At 47.1% G+C, this 21,372-nt stretch overlaps 1 long non-coding RNA gene across 1 annotated transcript; it reads left to right on the forward strand.

Moving 5' to 3' along the window:
* The first annotated feature begins 7,545 nt into the window (after positions 1-7,545).
* LOC134731579 (uncharacterized) lies at positions 7,546-10,919 on the forward strand. Its single transcript, XR_010113985.1, has 2 exons — positions 7,546-7,660; positions 10,872-10,919. It is a non-coding gene; the product is annotated as an uncharacterized lncRNA (long non-coding RNA).
* Positions 10,920-21,372: the final 10,453 nt, after the last annotated feature.

Here is a 21,372-nt window from a genome sequence, read left to right on the forward strand (position 1 = left end):
GCATTTATCCATCGTCTCCAACACTCAGTTGCTTCTCTACTCACCATTCAGCCGCTTGCATCCCTGAGGCTCAGCAGATTGTATCCTTGCTGGTCAGCAGCTTGTGTTGTCTTTTCTTTTTTTTTTTTCTGCCAGCTGCTCTGGTTTTTATGGGCACAGGATAGGGGGCAGAGTCGGCCAAAAAGGCAATCATTTGGGTGAAAAATGGGGCCGAGTTTCCAGGCTTGAGGGTGGAATTTAGCCAGGAGCCCAGCTCTTCTGTATCAGGGTCAGCTGTTTTCACTTAGGGTGGAATCGAGGTTCCATGTTTGAGGATGGAGTTTAGCCAGAAGCCCAGACATTCTATATTAACTGGAGGAGGCATCAACCTAAATCTGCATAACAAACTTTTCTCTTATTTAGCATAATTTTTCTGATCACATCCCCATAAGCCTTCCCCTGCACTGTTTCTGCAGATAATGGTATTTAATCCTGAATTCAAAGCCACCTCTTTGAGACTGTACTCATTTCTCTGGATAGCATCTGTGTATACATGAGGTATACATGGTAATAAGCTTCTGTTTGTTTTTCTCTTGTTAATCTGTGTTTTGTTACAGGGGTCTATCCCAACTAAGTACTATGAAAGTAATGGGATTCAGGACATGCTATCCCAAAATATGATACTTTGGCATTTGAGAAAACAGCAGAAGCAAGAAGATCTCTCTGATCTCCTGAAGCAGATCGTAAAAGAATTCTCTGAATTTCCCAAAATAGGTCATTCCAGAAGGGTCCTTCCTATATTCACATGAAAGGAATGAAGACAGAGAAACAAAGAAGAATCTGAACAAACAAGCCTTACTAATTTTCCCCCTGTCTATTACCATTAGATCATACCCTCTTGCTCCAATCATACTTTTTTTTTTTTTTTTTGAGACAGAGTCTGGCTCTGTCACCCAGGCTGAAGAGCAGTGGTGCAATCTTGGCTCACCGCAACCTCCGCCTCCCACGTTCAAGCAATTCTCCTGCCTCAGTCTCCTGAGTAGCCGGGATTACAGGCACCTGCCACCACACCTGGCTGATTTTTGTTTAGTAGAGACAGGGTTTCACCATGTTGGCCAGGCTGGTCTCAAACTCCTGACCTCAGGCGATCTGCGAGCTTTGGCCTCCCAAAATGCTGGGATTACAGGCGTGAGCCACCGTACCCAGCCCCAATCATACTTCTGTAACAGTGGATGGAGTCTTAGCATGACTGACTCCATTTTGTCTCTGACCACCCCCTCCACCACGGTAATATCCTTTAGGTTCAAAAGCTTCTGCTTAACTTTGCATGCATACCATCTAATTATATGAGGAATTTAGTTCATAGTTTAGCTTTAGAAAAAAAATAATAGTCCCTTTCCCAAAACTAACCCAAGAGGAGATAAGGAGGATATATATACAAATAAAAATGTTAGGCCGGGCACGGTGGCTCGTGCCTGTAATCCCAGCACTTTGGAAGGCCGAGGCAGGTGGATCACCTGAGGTCAGGAGTTCAAGACCAGCCTGACCAACAGGGAGAAACCCCATCTCTATTAAAAATACAAAAAAATTAGCCGGGCATGGTGGTGCATGCCCGCAATCCCAGCTACTCAGGAGGCTGAGGTAGGAGAATAGCTTGAACCTGGGATGCAGAGGTTGCAGTGAGCTGAGATCACGCCACCGCACTGCAGCCTAGGCAAAAAGAGTGAAACACCATCTCAAAAAAAAAAAAAAAAATTATAGAAACATTGTGACCTGACCCAGGACAAAGAATTTTCCCAACCTCGGCCAGGCGCGGTGGCTCACGCTTGTAATCCCAGCACTTTGGGAGGCCGAGGCGGGCGGATCACGAGGTCAGGAGATCGAGACCACGGTGAAACCCCGTCTCTACTAAAAATACAAAAAATTAGCCAGGCATGGTGGCGGGTGCCTGTAGTCCCAGCTACTCGGAGAGGCTGAGGCAGGAGAATGGCGTGAACCCGGGAGGCGGAGCTTGCAGTGAGCCAAGATCGCGCCACTGCACTCCAGCCTGGGTGACAGCGCGAGACTCTGTCTCAAAAAAAAAAAAAAAAAGAATTTTCCCAACCTCCTCGGACCCTTGCTGATGCCCAGATGTCTGTGATCATCAGTTACCTCTCTTGACCACAACCCCTCTTTTCTTCCCTTTGCCCTTAACATAAAAAGTGTCTGAAATTTGTAACTGACTTAAGATGGTTCTTTTTTTTTTTTTCTGAGACAGAGTCTCTGTCTGTCACCCAGGCTGGAGTGCGGTGGTGCAATCTTAGCTCACTGCAACCTCTGCCTCCTGGGCTTAAACAATTATCCTGCCTCAGCCTGCCAAGTAGCTGGGATTACAGGCATCTGCTACAATACCCAGCTAATTTTTGTATTTTTAGTAGAGACGGCATTTCACCATATTGGCCAGGCTGGCTCGAACTCCTGACCTCAAGTGATCCACCTGCCTCAGCCTCCCAAAGTGCTGGGATTACAGATGTGAGCCACCACACCCTGCCAAGAGGGTTCTTTTGAACACTAATCTGCCACCTTCTCAGTTTGCTGGCTCTCAGAATGAAGTTGTTTTCCTTGCCCCAGTACTTTGTCTCTTGACTTACTGGCTGCTGTGCAGCAAGTGGTATGAGCTCGGATTCAATTATATTTCTACACAACTATCTGAAATGGGAGTGTTTCCTGATCCCCCTCGTAGGATGTGTGACAGGGGCGTGGCTCACCTGTTCAGTCGCTGCTGCTGGTCAAACCTCTCAGGGGAGGGGGAGTACACAGACAGAGAGATGCAGGAGCCCAAGTGGGCATGTGTTACAGTGTGCCCTTTTTGCCTTGCCATCCACAGATGACTTAAATGTTAACCAGCTTAATGGACCCTCTGCCTTCTCACAGGGGCAGAAGGTCAATGTGACAGCTTTTTGTATCTCAAACTCTTGCCCAGCATCCTGGAAGAATCGGGTCACACATGGACTTGAAGGGTAATGCAGGTTTTTGTTGAGTGGTGGAGGTGGCTCTCAGCAGGATGGATGGGGAGCCAGAAGTGGGGGATGGAGTGGGAAGATGATCTTCCCCTGGAGCTTGGCTGTCCAGCGGCCCAATTCCTCTCTGGCCACCCCCAGCAAAACTCTTCTCGGCATTCAGATATTCCCCTTCTTCCCTCTTCCTCTGCTGCATCATTTTGCCGTTCATCTGCTCGTCCCATCTCTTCATCTGCTCGTCTCCTTCTGGAGCCTGGGGTTTAGGGTTTATGTGGGTACAGGATAAAGGGCATGGTGGACCAAAAGGCAATGTTTTGGGTGCAAAAACAGGAATGCCTGTCCCCATTTAGGGCCATGGGCCTCCAGGCTTGAAGGTGGGGCCTTTGCCGGGAACTGCCCTCTTCTACCCAGTATTTCCCTGTCTTCTGTCCGTATCATAGCCACTCTTCATAAAACCTAAGCATAAAAATATAGTTTTGCCAGGTGCGGTGGTGTGTGCCTGTGGTCCCACCTCCTAAGAGGCTGAGGCGGGAGAATCACTTGAGCCCAGGAGTTCAAGCCTGCAGTGTGCCATGATCGTGTCTGTGAATAGCTACTGCACTCCAGCCTGGCCAACATACCTAGACCTCATCTCTAAAAACGAAAAGAAAAACCAGTTTTCCCTGTTTCTTTGGGTCTTCATTTCAAGACTTCTGTGTCACATAAAACTTATATTAAGTTTAGCTGGGTGTGGTGGCTCATGCCTGTAATCCCAGCACTTTGGGAGGCCAAGGTGGGTGGATCACCTGAGGTCAGGAGTTGGAGACTAGCCTGGCTAACATGGTGAAACCCCATCTCTACCAAAAATAAAAAAAATTAGCCAGGCATGGTGGCAGACACCTGTAATCCCAGCTAGTTGGGAGGCTGAGGCAGGAGAATCGTTTGAACCTAGGAAGCAGAGGTTGCACTCCAGCCTGGGCAACAAGAGCGAAACTCTATCTCAAAAGAAAAAAAAACTTATATTAAGTTTATATGCTTTTCTCTTCTTAATGCCTTTTGTTATAGGAGTTTCAGCCATGAACCTTGTGACAGGTTAGGAAAAGATGTTACTTTTTCTCCCCTGCAAAGGATTTGGAGAAAATTATTTTTCCTCCTCTGTAAGATTGAATTAGAGCAGCAGCCCCCAACCCTTTTGGCACCAGGGACCAGTTTCATGGAAGACAATTTTTCCACAGATGCGGGGTGGGGATGGCTTCAGGATCAAACTGCTCCACCTCAGATCATCAGGAATTAGTTAAATTCTCATCAGGAGCACGCAATCTAAATTCTTCACATGCACAATTCACAATGGAGTTCGCGCTTCTATGAGAATCTAATGCAGCCTCTGATCTGATAGGCAGAGCTCAGATGGTGTACTAGTCTGTTTTCATGCTACTGATACAGACATAGCCTAGACTGTAATTTTTAAAGAAAAAGAGGTTTAATGGACTCACAGTTCCATGTGGCTGGGGAGGCCTCACAATCATGGCAGAGGGTGAAAGGCACGCACGTCTTACGTGGTGGCAGACAAGAGCAAAAAAAGAGAGACAAGCAAAGAAAGCAAAGCGAAAGAGGTTTCCTCTTATAAAACCATCAGGTCTCATGAGACTTATTCACTACCATGAGAACAGTATAGGGGAAACCACTCCCATGATTCAATTACCATCATTGGCCGGGCGCGGTGGCTCACGCTTGTAATCCCAGCACTTTGGGAGGCCGAGGCAGGCGGATCACGAGGTCAGGAGATCGAGACCACGGTGAAACCCCGTCTCTACTAAAAAAAAATACAAAAAATTAGCCAGGCGCGGTGGCGGGCGCCTGTAGTCCCAGCTACTCGGAGAGGCTGAGGCAGGAGAATGGCGTGAACCCGGGAGGCGGAGCTTGCAGTGAGCCGAGATTGCGCCACTGCACTCTAGCCTGGGCGACAGAGCAAGACTCCGTCTCAAAAAAAAAAAAAAAAAAAAAAAAAAAAAAAAAAAAAAAAAAAATTACCATCATCAGGTCCCTCCCACAACATGCGGGCATTACGGGAGCTACAATTCAAGATGAGATTTGGGTGGGGACACAGCCAAGCCATATCAGGTGGTAATGGTCGCTCACCCACAGCCCACCTTCTGCTATCCAGCCTGGTACCCAAGAGGCCATGGACCAGTACCAATCCACAGCCAAGGGGTTGGAGACCCCTGAGTTAGAGAACAAGGATCCTGCTGCAGTCTGTCATGGAGATTGCAATCAACCCTGGAGATTGTGGTCCTCCCTGGGGATTACAGTTCACCCTGAGGGTTACAGCTGATGGTTCAAAGAATCAAAGGGTATGTCAGGGGGCTGGTTAGGAAGTCCTCCTACCTGAGTACTGCAAAAGCCCTCAGATGAATCTGTTTTAGGGCGTGAGTAGGGGGCTGAGCGCATCAATCTGCCCCTAGCTATGGCTGGAAGAAATATATGATGAATAGAGCCAAGGGCAATGAATACTTCAGTCTGTCAGCAATCATCAAGGGTGAACAGATTTACCTTTTGTTTGAAGCTCAGAAAAGGGAGGAGAAAAAAGGTGAGGCCTGCAAAACCACACTTAGACAAAGGAAAAGGGAAAAATACACAGAAGTTCACAGAAAAGGCCTACAACTGAAAATGATCCAATGCAGGATCCAGGGGAGAAAAATTAGGAAGCCATTAGATATCGTTAATACAGTCAGGGCAAGAAACTCCAAGTGATCAATTTGTAGAAGTAACAAATACTATAAATAGAAAACATGCCTGGGCATGGTGGCTCATGCCTGTAATCCCAGCACTTTGGGAGGCTGAGCAGAGCAGATCGCTTGAGGTCAGGAGTTTGAGACCAGCCTGGCCAACATAGTGAAACCCCGTCTCTACAAAAAAATACAAAAATTAGCCGGGCATGGTGGCAGGCACCTGTAATCCCAGCTACTCAGGAAGCTGAGACAGGAGAGTCATTTGAACCCGGGAGGCGGAGGTTGCAGTGAGCTGAGATCGTGCTTTTGCACTCCAGCCTGGGCGACAGAGCTAGACCCTGTCTCAAAAAAAAAAAAAAAAGAGAGAGAGAGAGAGAAAAAAAAAATTCATTGGATTAGTGAATGCTCTTTACTTGCAAGTAAGTAAAGAAAAATGGAAGCAAGAGAGGAGAAGCGATTTACTGTAAGAATATGAGGTGATTTTCAGGCTTGAGGGGCAGCCACAGAGCAGGGCCAGAGTTGGAACGCTGTGGGGAATGGGGGTGGTGCTCTCTCTGATCTTTCTCCGTCTGGCTTTCTCACCAACAATGGATATGATGAATACCTTTCATTTCAGTCCCAGTGATAGAAGAAACAGTGGCATCTCATTTTAATATGTATTTCTTTGATTATTAGAGAAGTTGAGCATGTTTTCATGTTTATCAGTATTCACATTCAGTCTGAACGGGGTGCTATGAAAAATGAGATGAGAGAATAGAAAATAATTTTGAAAAAAAAATACAGAGGCTGCTGTGTTACTCTACTTTTGCAAGAAATGAAGAGTGGTTTATATTGAATACATATTTCAAATAAATTTCGAAGTTCATCAGGTTTCTATTAAAGAAGAGCAATGTTTATATACACAGAGTCATTTTAGGTGATGAAATTGCAACCAAGAAAAGAAGCACTTGATGTCTAGATAGATAAAGATCAGTTATTCAGCCCTAAACCAAAGCTCCCCCACTCACCAAAAAAAAAAAGTTAAGAAAAGAAAAAAATGGTAAACCTGAAAATTATTTGATGTCCTAGGTTATCCTTTCTAAACTGTCTTTGATATTGGGGGACTTTTCCTCCTTCAGGGCAAGAATGTATGGTTCACTTAGCTCTAATTATGGTACAACAGCCCCCTGCTTATCTTTGTGGGATGCATTCCAAGACCCCCAGTGGAAGTCTGAAACCATGGATTGTACTGAATCCTATGTATATATGTTTTTTTCCTATACATACAAATCTATGATGTTTAATTTATAAATTAGGCACAGTAAGAGATTAATAATAGGTAATAGGGCAAGGCCTGGTGGCTCACACCTGTAATCCTAGCACTTTGGGAGGCCAAGGCAGACGGATCACTTGAGGTCAGGAGGTCAAGACCAGCCTGGCCAATATGGTGAAACTCCATCTCTACTAAAAATCCAAAAAAAAAAAAAAAAAACAGCCAGGCATAGTGGCAGGCACCTGTAATCCTAGCTACTTGGGGAGGCTGAGGCAGGAGAATTGCTTGAACCTAGAAGGCAGAGGTTGCGGTGAGCAGAGATCGCACCACTGCACTCCGTCTCCATCTCCAGCCTGAGCCACAGAGCGAGACTCCATGTCAAAAAAAAAAAAAAAGAGCTACAATAATAGCTAATAATAAAATAGAATAACTCTAACAATATACTGCATTAAAAGTTACACAAATGTGTTCTCTCTCTCAAAATATCTTACTGTTCTATACTCACCATTCTTCTCGTGATGATGTGAGATGATACAATGCCTACCTAGTGAGATGCAGTGAGGTGAATGACAGGCATTGTGATGTCATGTTAGGCAACTACTGACCTTCTGATAATATGTCAGAGAAAGGATGATCTGCTTCAGGTGATCCTGGATCACAGAGCCATGACCATCTCAATGGTTGGATGTCAGGAGCAGAATATGTCAATGACTAGCAGACAGGTAGCACCAACAGTGTGAATATGCTGGACAAACGGATGATTTGTACAGGGTGGGACAGAGAAGGGACCCACTCCCCCGCCATTATTTCATCACGCTACTCAGAGCGGCCAGCAGTTTAAAACTTATGAATTGTTTATTTCTGGAATTTGCCATTTAGTATTTTCAGACCGCAGTTGACCTTGGGTAATTGAAACCTTGGAAAGTGAAACTGCAGAGGAGGGACTACTATATTTTCCTCAGTTTTTTTTTGTTTTGTTTTTGTTTTTTGTTTTTTTGGGGGGCGGGGTTGTTTTGTTTTGTTTTGTTTTGAGATGTCTTTGCTCTGTTGCCCAGGCTGGAGTGCAGTGATATAATGTCAGCTCACTGCAACCTCCGCCTCCTGGGTTCAAGCAATTCTCCTGCCTCAGTCTCCTGAGTAGCTGGGGCTACAGGCAAGCACCACCATGCCCAGCTAATTTTTGTAGTTTTAGTAAAGATGGGGTTTCACTATGATGGTCAGGCTGGTCTCGAACTCCTGACCTTGTGATCTGCCTGCCTTGGCCTTCCAAATTGCTGGGATTACAGGCTGAGCCACTGCACAAGGCCTTGTGTGTGTGTGTGTGTGTGTGTGTGTGTGTGTGTGTGTGTGTGTGTGTGTGTGTTTTAAATATGTTTAGAGACAGGGTCTTGCTATGGTGCCCAGGCCAGAGTGCAGAGGTTATTCACAGGTGCAATCACCATGCACCAAAGCCTCAAACTCCTGGGCTCAAGCAATTCTCTTGCCTCAGCCTCCTGAGTAGTTGGGACTACCACTCAGGTGTGCACCATAGCGCCCAGCATTTTCCTCAAATTTTAACCCAATAAAATCAAAACAACTAATAAGAGTTACTTGAGTCTGTTTTGGGGGTTAGTTTTCTCATTTAGAAGTTGGGTCAATACAAAAAGAGACATGCCAGGCCAGGCACAGTGGCTTATGCCTGTAATCCCAGCACTTTGAGAGGCTGAGTCAGGCAGATCACTTGAGGCCAGGAGTTCGAGACCAGCCTGGCCAACATGATGAAACCTTGTCTCTACTAAAAATACAAAAATTAGCTGGGCGTGGCGGTGCCCGCCTGTGCTCTCAGCTACTCCAGAGGCTGAGGCAGGAGAATCACTTGAACCCAAGAGGCAGAGGTTGCAGGGAGCCAAGATTGTGCCACTGCACTCTAGTCTGGGTGACAGAGCAAGACCCTGTCTCAAAAAAAAAAAAAAAAAAAAGAGGCATGCCTTCTCAGGGTTAGTTTATCAATGGCATAATGAGGAAAAAAACTGAATTATATTGACTGCTCTTCCTCTTAGTATAAAGATGATGTAGGCCAGGCACGGTGGCTCAAGCCTGTAATCTCAGCACTTTGGGAAGCTTAAGACAGGAGGATTACTTGAGCCCTGGAATTCAAGACCAGCCTGGACAACATAACAAGAGCCTTTCTCTACAGAAAAATTAAAAAATTAGCCAGGCATGGCTGGGTGAGGTGGCTCACGCCTGTAATCCCAGCACTTTGGGAGGCTGAGGTGGGTGGATCACCTGAAGTCGGGAGTTCAAGACCAGCCTGACCAACATAGAGAAACCCTGTCTCTACTAAAAATACAAAAATTAGCCAGACATGGTGGCGCATGCCTGTGATCCCAGGTACTCGGAAGGCTGAAGCAGGAGAATCATTTGAACCTGGGAGGCGGAGGTTGCGGTGAGCCGAGATTGTGCCACTGCACTCCAGCCTGGGCAACAAGAGTGAAAAAAAAAAAAATTGGCCAGGCATGGTGGCCTGCACCTATAGTCCTAGCTACTCAGGAGGCTGAGGTGGAAGGAGGCCAAGGCTGCAGTGAGCTCTGATTGTGCCACTTGTATTTCAGCCTGGGTGACAGTGCGAGACTCTGTCTCAAAAAAAAAAAAAAAAAGACGATGTGATTTACATGTATCTTCAATATTCTTCCAACTGGGCATCGCTTTTAGAGTATTCCTTTTTTTTTTTTTGAAACGGAGTCTTGCTCTGTCGCCCAAGCTGGAGTGCAGTGGCGCCACCTCAGCTCACTGCAACCTCCACCTCCCGGGTTCAAGCGATTCTCCCATCTCCGCCTCCTGAGTGGATGGGATTACAGGCACCCGCCACCACACCTGGCTAATTTTTGTATTTTTAGTAGAGGTGAGGTTTCACCATGTTAGTCAGGCTGGTCTGGAACTCCTGACCTCAGGTGATCCACTCACCTCAGCCTCCCAAAGTGCTGGGATTACAGGCGTGAGCCCGGTCTTTTATTCTTTTACATACCTTTTTCCCAATTGAGACTATACCTTCACTATAAAAACACCATGTATTATTGAACCTGAGCATGAGGGAGAGGAAAGAGAAAGAGAGAAGAGATTCTCCCCCAGTAAGGACGCCCCGAGCTGGCAGAGCCGTTCCCTGGGCCCCTGGCCCCTGGTGGGAAAGGCATAATCCCAACTGGGCAAAAAGATCTATGTTGAGGGTGTAAATCAAAGACCATTAGCACTTCCAAATACTCTGCCAGATGGTTAATTATAATCAGAAAGAAGGGTTCTTCACCACTTAACATAAAATTAAGCACCTTGCCTCCCAGAGAGGGGTCTGTAGTATGAAAACAACATCCCTTTGGTCAGGTGCAGGGGCTCACGCCAATAACCCCAGCACTTTAGGAGGCCAAGGTCGGTGAATCGCTTGAGACCAGCCTGGGCAACATAGTGAAACCCCGTCTCTACATAAAAATACAAAAATTAGCTGAGTGTGGTGGTGTGTGCCTGTAGTTCCAGCTACTTGGGAGGCTGAGGTGGGAGGATCGCTTGACCCAGGGAGGTCGACGATGCAGTGAGCCAAGAGCACATCACTGCACTCCAGCCTGGATTGTAGAACCAGAACTTACCTCTAAAACAAACAAACAAACAAAAACCCAGAAAACCAAAATACCCAACTGAACTTCTATAAGCCCTAAAATCTGCCTTTATTTTCTTTATCCGGCTCCAGTTTTCTAACACTCCACCCTAGAGGTATAAACAAAGCAAATCTCACGAGAGACTATTTCCACCTAGTTCCTCACGAACCATTTATTTGGTCTTCATAAGACACTCCAACACATGCGATGCAAATCTAATGTTGAAAAAGACTTTTTTTTTAATGCTATTTGCCTGACCAGCGATAACTAACAGGATGCCTTATTCTGGTTTCTGACTTCTCTTTTATAGGAAATCTTTTCATGCCATCCGTAGAACAATAAAGGAAGCCAAATGGAACCTCTGTGCCTCCCCCCCTAAATCCGGGCAGCGATGCTGCTACCTGGTGTTAAGGATCCGTTTCTGATTTAGAAGGGCCTAGATATATAAGCTCATGAAGCCGAGCATCCAAAAGCAAAACTCAACATCAAACGTGTCTAGGACTATGACGTGAACTTTCCAATTTACCCTCAGAGTGGGAATACTTCTGTCATCTGTATAGCATTTAAAGGAAAAATGCCCATTAAGGAGGAGAGAAGGTAAGAGTAAGCAAATCGTTTTTGCACATCTGAAAACCCTCCTGTTTCAAAAACTTGAAACAGTTGGAAATTCAGCTGGCCAGAAAGATCTGAATTTAGACTCACTTCAAAGCAACCCAGCGAACACTGGCATTGTTTCCTAGGGGCTCCCCTTGCTCCTTCTGTCCCTCCTCTGTCAGAATAAGAACTTCAGGCCAGGTGCGGTGGCTCATGCCTATAATCCCAGCACTTTGGGAGGCCAAGGCAGGTAGATCACTTGAGGTCAGGAGTTCAAGACCACCCTGGCCAACATGGTGAAACCCTGTCTCTACTAAAACACAAAAATTAGCTGGGTGTGGTGGCAGGCACCTGTAATCCCAGCTACTTAGGAGGTTGAGGCAGGAGAATCGCTTCAACCTGAGAGGTGGAGGTTGCAGTGAGCTGAAATTGCACCATTGCACTCCACCCTGGGTGACAAAGTGAGACTCCTTCTCAAAAAAAAAAGTGTGCACCTTGAGCACCAGAAAAAGCAATGGTGCTAGGCCGGGCACAGTGGCTCACGCCTGTAATCCCAGCACTTTGGGAGGCTGAGGCAGGTGGATCACAAAGTCAAGAGATCGAGACCATCCTGGCCAACATGGTGAAACCCCATCTCTACTAAAAATACAAAAATTAGATGGGCATGGTGGCATGTGCCTGTAATCCCAGGTACTCGGGAGGCTGAGGCAGGAGAATCGCTTGAACCCAGGAAGCAGAGGATGCAGTGAGCTGAGATTACACCACTGCCCTCCAGTCTGGTGACAGAGTAAGACTCTATCTTAAAAAAAAAAAAAAAAAAAGGCAATGGGGCTAAAGAGAAAAAGAGGCAGGGCGTGGTGGCTTACTCCTGTAATCCCAGCACTTTGGGAGGCCAAGGCAGGAGGATTGCTTGAGTCCAGGAGTTCAAGACCAGCCTGGACAACAAAGCAAGACCCTATCTCTACAAAAAATGTAAAAATTAGCCAGGTGTGGTGGTGCATGCCTATAGTCCTAGCTACCCAGGAGGCTAAGGCAGAAGGATTGCCTAAATCCAGCAGTTGGAGGCTGCAGTGAGCCATGATCGTGCCACAGCACTCTAGCCTGGGCAACAGAGAGAGACTCTGTCTCAAAAGAGAGAGAGAAAAAAAGGGAATCTCAAAATTGGGGTTCATTGTGAAAATTAAAGTATTCTTATTTTATTTTGTAGGGGAGGAAAACTATCTTTTCCTCACACATGGCTAAGACACCCATAACAAAAGATTAACAAGAGCAAAGCATACATACAGATTGATTTAATATAAGTTTTCTTTGTTTGTTTGTTTGTTTGTTTTGGAGACGGAGTCTTGCTCTGTTGTCTAGCCTAGAGTGCAGTGGCACGATCTCGGCTCACTGCAACCTCTGCCTCCCAGGTTCAAGAAATTCTTCTGCCTCAAGCTCCCGAGTGGCTGCAACTACAGGCGCATGCCACCATGCCTGGCTAATTTTTTGTGTTTTTTAGTAGAGACAGGGTTTCACTGTGTTAGACAGGATGGTCTCAATCTCCTGACCTTGTGATCCACCTGCCTCAGCCTCCCAAAGTGCTGGGATTACAGGCGTGAGCCACCAGGCTGGGCAGATTTAATGTAAGTTATACATGGCAAAGGAGACTTCAGAAATGAAGACCTGGCCAGGCGTGGTGGAGTGCATCTGCAACCCCAGCTACTCGGGAGGCTGAGATAGGAGAATCACTTGAACCCAGAAGGCAGAGATTGCAGTGAGCCCAGATGAAGCCACTGCACTCCAGCTTGGGCAATAGAGGGAGACTCTGTCTCAAAACAAACAAACAAATAAATAAACAAACAAACAAATGAAGACCCAAAGAGACAGTCAACCTGAGTGTTTGTTATAGTAGGTTTGAAGAAGAGTGGACAGTTGTGGAGAAATATGAGCAGGCAAAGAGAATGATCTAATGGTAATAAACTGGGGGAAACTAAGCCAGGCCTATTTGTTCCGATTCTTCCCTGTGACCGTGTGTCTTCAGAGATAAGGATGTCCCTTTTCTCCTGGTGCAGGCAGGGCATCTCTCACATGAGGGTCTCACACCCTGCTTCAGCTGAGAACAGCAGGGAAAGGTCGGGGAGAGGTTCCTCCTTCTGATGTTTTCTCAAGTTCCTTCAGCTTAAAATATTCAGTATGCCAAAGTGCCATATTTTAGGGTAATGTGTCCTAAACCCTATCAATTGCCTTATTTTTATGTTTTTATTTATTTATTTATTTATTTATTTATTTATTTGAGAGAGTCTGGCTCTGTTGCCCAGGCTGGAGTGCAGTGGTGCAATCACAGCTCACTGTAGCCTTGACCTCCCTGGCTCAAGTGGTACTGCCACCTCAGCCTCCTAAGCAGGTGGGACCACAAGTGCAAGCCACCACATCTGGCTAATTTTTTTTTTTTTTTTTGAGACGGAGTCTCGCTCTGTCCCCCAGGCTGGAGTGCAGTGGCGCGATCTCGTCTCACTGCAAGCTCCGCCTCCCAGGTTCACGCCATTGTCCTGCCTCAGCCTCCCGAGTAGCTGGGACTACAGGCGCCCGCCAACACGCCCGGCTAATTTTTTGTATTTTTAGTAGAGATGGGGTTTCACCGTGTTAGCCAGGATGGTCTCGATCTCCTGACCTCGTGATCCGCCCGCCTCGGCCTCCCAAAGTGCTGGGATTACAGGCTTGAGCCACCGCTCCCGGCACATCTGGCTAATTTTTAAAATTTTGTTGTAGAGAGAGGGTCTCACCTTGTTGCCCAGGCTGGTCTTGAACTCCTGGGCTCAACCAGTCATCCTGCCTCGGCCTCCCAAAGTGTTAGGATTACAGATTTGAGCCATCGTGCCCTGCCATTCCATCAATTGCTTTATGTTCTTTGTATATATGTGGGAAGTCACCTCTGGGCAGAGTTAGGGCCTGTAAAGGACTAATTTCATTCTACAGTTACACGTTTTGGCAGAAACAGTTTTTGCACCTCTGGAAAGCTAAATAGAGGAGCACATGACATGCCACTGTAAAGAAGCAGATTTTGTGACTAGTTTATGAAAACTGTCTCATTATCTCCTAATAGCACTTTTGCTACTTGTGGGTTACATGTGGTTAAAGATTTGCTCTGAGTCTTTGTGTAATTAGCTCTGTGTGCATGTGTGTGCATGTAAGTGTTTGGAAAAGCATGTGTGTGCAAGATACGGGTGAGTAAAGGATCCCAAATGGGATCCTAATCTCAAAAATGTTGGCTCAGAAGTGAGACAGATTGAAACAATCTATAAAACGAATAAGAAACAGAAAGGAAATTGAGTCAGAAGAGGAAAAGGGCCAACATTATTGAAAAGGCACAAATGCCACAAATTGAAAATAGATGTGCACCACCAGTTATAACCGTTTGCCATGCTGCTGCAACGTTTAAAAATTACCAACTCCATAACACAATTCAATACTGTGTTTAATAACCTGAGTGGATTTAGACATTCACCATACACATGTGAAAGAAGTTTAGGTCAGGCTGAAGAAGAAAGTTACTGAAGAATATAAAGGGTTTCTAGTTTATAGGCAAAATTTATAATATTTTAATTAACCTAAATTTTTATAAAATAGTGCCTACATTTTAGAGAGAAGCAAAATATCAGGGAAATGATCCCCAATTTATCATTTCTCATTAATAGGAAGAAGTTAATTCTACTTTCTGAAAACCTTTCACCAGTGTAAAAATGGAGAAATGTAATGTGATATTTTAAATCTCATAGACATGTTTAGCGTGATATGTTACAAGAAAATGGAAGAAGCATGTAGATCGTAGCTGATTTCTCCTGGAATGTGTTTTCTTGAAGGTTTAGGTACTTTTGCAAATCTCCTGAGCTTGTATAATGGTTTACTCTTTTTCAAAAGGCTTTTACATTTCTGATCCTTGTTGATCCCCATTAACAACTTTGCCTGATGTGTGAGTATTAAGCATGAGGAGAGTGAGCCACAGAGATGTTGTGTAGTTTATTCAAGGTGTCACAGCCAGTGACAGCCCCACAACAAGTAATTTCTATTCTCCTTCCAGTAGTCACTAATGCCTCCCTAAAATAAGACAAAGGGTATCCGCACATCCCTGTCCAAGAACTATGGAGCTATAGAGCCTCCCATCGTATTGTGTTGTAGTGAGATTACTCAAGGGGCATTTCTTGTCAGAGGGTTTACCCATGCAGCCACCCAGGTTGTGCGTGTTCATTCTGATCAGTTGGTGCCTCAGCCATGATAAATATTTGAATATCACCTGTGATTACATGTAAAGAAGAAAAGGCCCTGGATGGTCCTTGTTTTTTTTGTTTTTTTTTTTTTTTTTTTTGAGACGGAGTTTAGTTAGCTCTTATTGCCCAGACTGGAGTCCAGTGGCGCGATCTCGGCTCACTGCAACCTCCACCTCCTGGGTTCAAGCGATTCTCCTGCCTCAGCCTCCCGAGTAGCTGGGATGACAGGCAAGTGCCACCATGCCCAGCTAATTTTGTATTTTTTAGTACAGACAGGGTTTCTCCATTTTGGTCAGGCCGGTCTCGAACTCCCGACCTCAGGGGATCCGCCCACCTCGGCCTCCCAAAGTGCTGGGATAACAGGCGTGAGCCACCACGCCCAGCCTAGTCCTTGTTTTTATTATTAAGAATAATGCAGTCATCTGGCCAGGCGCGGTGGCTCACACCTGTAATCTCAGCACTGGGAGGCCAAGGCGGGTGGATCATTTGAGGTCAGGAGTTCGAGACCAGCCTGGCCAACGTGGTGAAACCCAGTCTCTACCAAAAAAAAAAAAAAAATTAGCCAAGCATGGTGGCAGGCGCCTGTAATCCCAGCTACTCAAGAGGCTGAGGCAGGAGAATTGCTTGAACCCAGGAGGCAGAGGTTACAGTGAGCTGAGATGGCACCACTGCACTCCACCCTGGGCAACAGAATGAGACTTGGTATCAAAAAAAAAAAAAAAAAAAAAAGAAGAATGCAGTCATCACTGCTACCGTTGAGCACTTATTATGCATAAGGCGGCTCACTGATCATGCTATGTGGATAATCTTATTTAATTCTCACAGCTACTCTAGACAGTCAATACTCCTAGCTTCAACTTTACTGATAAGAAAACCTAGACCCAGAGAGGCCGGGTACAGTGGCTCGTGCCTGTAATCCCAGCACTTTGGGAGGCCAAAGTGCCTGGACAACATTGCAAGACCCTATCTCTACAAAACATAAAAATTAGCCAGGCATGCATGGTGGTGTGCACCTGCAGGCTCAGCTACTGGAGAACTGAGGTGGGACCACTTGAGCCCGGGAGGCTGAGGCTGCAGCGAGCCAGCATCTCACCACTGCACTGTGGCCTGGGCAACAGAGTGAGACTCTGTCTCAGGAAAGAAAGAACAAAAGAAGGAAGGAAGGAAGGAAGGAAGGAAGGAGAGAGAAAGGGAGAAAGAAAGAGAGAAAGGAGAGAAAGGAAAGGAAGGGAGGAAGGAAGGAAGGAAAGAAGGAAGGAAGGAAGGAAGGAGAGAGAAAGAGAGAAAGAGAGAAAGAAGAGGAAGGAAAGGAAGGAAGGATGGAAGGAAGGAAGGAAGGAAACTAGGCCTAGAGAAACGAAATAACTTGTCCGAGGATATGCAGATAATAGAGTGAGAAGCCAGGGATTTTTTTTTTTTTTTTTTAGAGGTATTATTTTTTTTTTAAATTAATTTTTTTTGCATACAAAAACAATAAACATTCTCCAAAAATACATACAAACAAAAAGATGCGTATCAAACATATTAGGAAGGTTGCACATGGGAAGTCGGGGAATAGAAATGGGGGGTGGGAGTTAAAATAAATGACAGAGGGACTTTATATGGATCAGTGATAATAACTCAATCCTCCATTTGACAAAGAAAAGGGAGAAGGAAGAGGAAGAAAAAGAAAGTGGGATAAAGGATCAGAAAGGGAGGAAAACAGAAAAAATTAGAGTATGACTCCAGGGTAGACCTGTTTTGTTGTCACTGAGTTGGTTGGTTGGTTTGTCTGTTGTATTCTTCATGTTTCGCCAAGTTGGCCAGACTGGTCTTGAACTCCCAGCCCGAAGTGATCAACCCGCCTCGCCCCCCAGAGTGCCGGGACCACAGGCGTGAGCCACCACGTCCAGCCCCCACATTGCTTCTGGCCTCCGTGGTAGACCTCCCAGACGGAGCGGCCAGGCAGAGGAGCTCCTCACTTCTACCCAGACACGGGGCGGCCGGGCAGAGGAGCTCCTCACTTCCCAGACGGGGCGGCCAGGCAGAGACGCTTCTCACTTCTTCCCAGACGATAGGTGGCCGGGCAGAGGCGCTCCTCACTTCCCAGACGATGGGTGGCCGGGCAGAGGCGCTCCTCACTTCTTCCCGGATGGGGCGCCCGGGTAGAGGCGCTCCTCATTTCTTCCCGGACGGGGCGGCCGGGCAGAGGCGCTCCTCACTTCCCAGACGGGGCAGCCGGGCAGAGGCGCTCCTCACTTCTTCCCGGACGGGGCGCCCGGGCAGAGGTGCTCCTCACTTCTTCCCGGACGAGGCGGCCGGGCAGAGGCGCTCCTCATTTCTTCCTGGACGGGGCGGCCGGGCAGAGGCGCTCCTCACTTCTTCCCGGACGGGGCGGCCGGGCAGAGGCGCTCCTCACCTCCCAGACGATGGGAGGCCGGGCAGAGGTGCTCCTCACCTCCCAGACGGTGGGTGGCCGGGCAGAGGCGCTCCTCACTTCCCAGACGGTGGGTGGCCGGGCAGAGGCGCTCCTCACTTCCCAGACGGTGGGTGGCCGGGCAGAGGCGCTCCTCACTTCCCAGACGGTGGGTGGCCGGGCAGAGGCGCTCCTCACTTCCCAGACGATGGGTGGCCGGGCAGAGGCGCTCCTCACTTCTTCCCAGATGGGGCGGCCGGGTAGAGGCGCTCCTCACTTCTTCCCGGATGGGGCGCCCGGGCAGAGGCGCTCCTCATTTCTTCCCGGACGGGGCGGCCGGGCAGAGGCGCTCCTCACTTCTTCCCGGACGGGGGGCGGCCGTGCAGAGGCGCTCCTCATTTCTTCCCGGACGGGGCGGCCGGGCAGAGGCGCTCCTCACTTCTTCCCGGACGGGGCGGCCGGGCAGAGGCGCTCCTCACCTCCCAGACGATGGGAGGCCGGGCAGAGGCGCTCCTCACTTCCCAGACGATGGGTGGCCGGGCAGAGGCGCTCCTCACTTCCCAGACGGGGTGGCCGGGCAGAGGCGCTCCTCACTTCCCAGATGATGGGTGGCCGGGCAGAGGTGCTCCTCACTTCCCAGACGGGGCGGCCGGGCAGAGGCGCTCCTCACTTCCCAGACGGTGGGTGGCCGGGCAGAGGCGCTCCTCACTTCCCAGACAGGAAGGCCGGGCAGAGGCGCTCCTCACTTCCCAGACGGGGTGGCCGGGCAGAGGCGCTCCCCACCTCCCAGATGGGGCGGCGGCCGGGCAGGGGCTGCAATCCCAGCACCCTGGTAGGCCAAGGCAGGCGGCTGGGGGGCAGAGGCTGCCGCGAGGCCAGACCACGCCACCGCACTCCAGCCCAGGCAACACCGAGCACTGGGTGAGCGAGACTCCGTCTGTAGTCCCAGTACCTCGGGAGGCTGAGGCGGGCAGAGCACTCGGCATCAGGAGCTGGCGACCAGCGTGGCCAAGATGGCGAATGCGTGCCTGCAGCGAAAGGAGAAAAGGCAGGCAGCGGTCGCGCGCGCCGGCAGTCGCAGGCAGTCCGCGGCGCGGACAGCAGCAAGCGGAGTAGATTGTAGCCTGGGCCAGAGAGGGAAAGAGAAAGAAAGAAAGAAAGGAAGGAGGGAGGGAGGGAGGGGAGGGAGGGAGGAAGGAAGGAAGGAAGGAAGGAAGGAAGGAAGGAAGGAAGGAAGGAAGGAAGGAAGGAAGGAGAAGCCAGGGATTGAGCTTGGCAGTCAAACTCCAGGACTTGTGCTTCTGCTCATTGTGATCACCTGCCATTCATCGGCAGGCATTTACTAAGCCTGTTCTGGTCCCATCTATGTATGAAATGTGAAATTAAATAGGAAATATAGCTGAAGCCCAGCCTTTCCTTTGTTAATCAGCATATAAAAAGTACTCTGAACCCAACAGATGAAACTCAGGGGCTTCAGATGCCCACCAATCCAACCTGTTTCTGCCATTTAAACCTTTTTTGTGTTTTGTTGTGTTTTGTTTTGTTTGCTTTGTGTTTTGTTTCTGTAGAGATGGGGTCTTGCTATGTTGCCCAGGATGGTCTTGAACTCCTAGGCTCAAGGGATCCTCCTACCTTGGCCTCCAAAGTGCTGGGATTCGCCAGTGTGAACCATCACGCCCAGCCCATTTGAAACTTTCGCTATCACAGCAGTTCATTTTACTTAAGACATGTGCACATTATGTTACAGACAGATAGAATTTTAAAATCTAAATGCTATGTTAAATTTACTAGATAATTATACACTTCCTATGTACCCACAAAAATTAGAAATAGAAAAAGTTTTAAATAAAAGAATAAAAATAATAAAAAATAAATTTACTAGATGATTAATCCTTTAAAAATTCTATTGTGAATCATTTGTCAAATGAAGAATTATCCCTTTAAAATTGCTTTTCTAAAACTCAGATTTTCATTATAAAGTGCTTAATTAGAAAGACTCCTATAATTCTTCAGGTCATTTACAAGCTTTGTGCTTTTATTTGTGGTCCTAAAAACTGCTCCAGAGGGGTTACAACAATCCCTTCTTCCTTCTCAAATAAGTTCTTCGTTTGCCTAATTCCATGGAGGGGAGGGTTCTGGTTCTGGTCTATTTGATGGTTTTCATGAACACAACAACAATTATTTTACTTTGGTGACATATTTGGTGGTGATAGTTCATTAATAGATTAAGGAAACATTGCAATCTACCACATTCCAGTAAATGATCAGGACAAGATTAATGGTTACATTTAATGAAAGCCATCTTTTTATTAAAGCAGCTTACTCACTTTCTTCATTTCGTTTTGGATTCCAATACATTGTGACTGCCTTGAAGCATACCTGCCTCAGGCTGAGAAGGTGTAATTCTTTATGCATAGTACTCACCACTTTCAGAACACTAGCCAATACCCACATGGTCTACAGTTGGAAAAGGAAAAACATAGCCAGCTGACAAGCTGTTTTGTTGACTTGATGTCTACCAATAGGTCTGGGTTTTGGGGGCTTTTTTTTTGTTTTTTTGAGACAGAGTCTTGCTCTGTCACCTCAGTGGCACAATCTTGGCTCACCGCAACCTCCGCCTCTTGGGTTCAAGTGATTTTCCTGCCTCAGCCTCCCAAGTAGCTGGGGTTACAGACATGTGCCACCACACCCAGCTAATTTTTGTATTTTTATTATGGATGGGGTTTCACCATGTTGGCCAGGCTGGTCTCGAACTCCTGGCCTCAACCCATCCGCCAGCCTCGGCCTCCCAAAGTGCTGGGATTACAGGCATGAGCCACCGCGCCTAGCCGGTTTTTCTTTTTTTTTTTTTAATGTCCTCCTGGCTTGAATGAATTAACAAGTGTTTGCTTGGTGTGCAGGTTCCACTGCAGAATGATGGAACCCAGACAGCTATTTTATCCTCTTCCCCAAGGCAGGACCAGTCTACTACTACAAAACTTACGTAATTGTCTGAAATGAAGTAGACACAGTTATTTTCTTCGTGACTTTTAACCTAATAAGTGGAGTAAAATATGTGCTGGAAGAGGGGAAATAGCATGCATTCCATCTTTTGAAGACACTCCTCAAAGTGAGTATATGTACGTTAAAAATCTAGAAGGACAGGCTGGGCATGGTGGCTCACACCTGTAATGCTAGCACTTTGGGAGCTGAGGCGGGAGGATCACCCAGCAGTTTGAAACAAGCCTGGGAAACAAAACGAGATCCTGTCTCCACTTAAAAAAAAAAAAAAAATAGCTGAGTGTGGTGGTGCACATCTGTAATCCCAGCTACTCAGGAGGCTGAGGTGAGAGGATCACTTGAACCCTGGAATTTGAGGCTGCAGTGAGCCATGATCACGCCAATGCACTCCAACCTGGGTGACAGAGCAAAATCATGTGTATATTTAAGTGTATTAAAATTATGATATCTTGCATAAGTGCATTCAAAAGACACAATCCTCAGCATATTCCTCCTGGAAATGTCTACTCCTAGTTCACAGTATTAGGTGTCAAGACCCTGAGATTAGGCCGGGAGTGGTGGCTCACACCTGTAATCCC

This window comes from Symphalangus syndactylus, chromosome 10 (assembly GCF_028878055.3).
Source record: "Symphalangus syndactylus isolate Jambi chromosome 10, NHGRI_mSymSyn1-v2.1_pri, whole genome shotgun sequence".
NCBI classification, from domain to species: Eukaryota; Metazoa; Chordata; class Mammalia; order Primates; family Hylobatidae; genus Symphalangus; species Symphalangus syndactylus.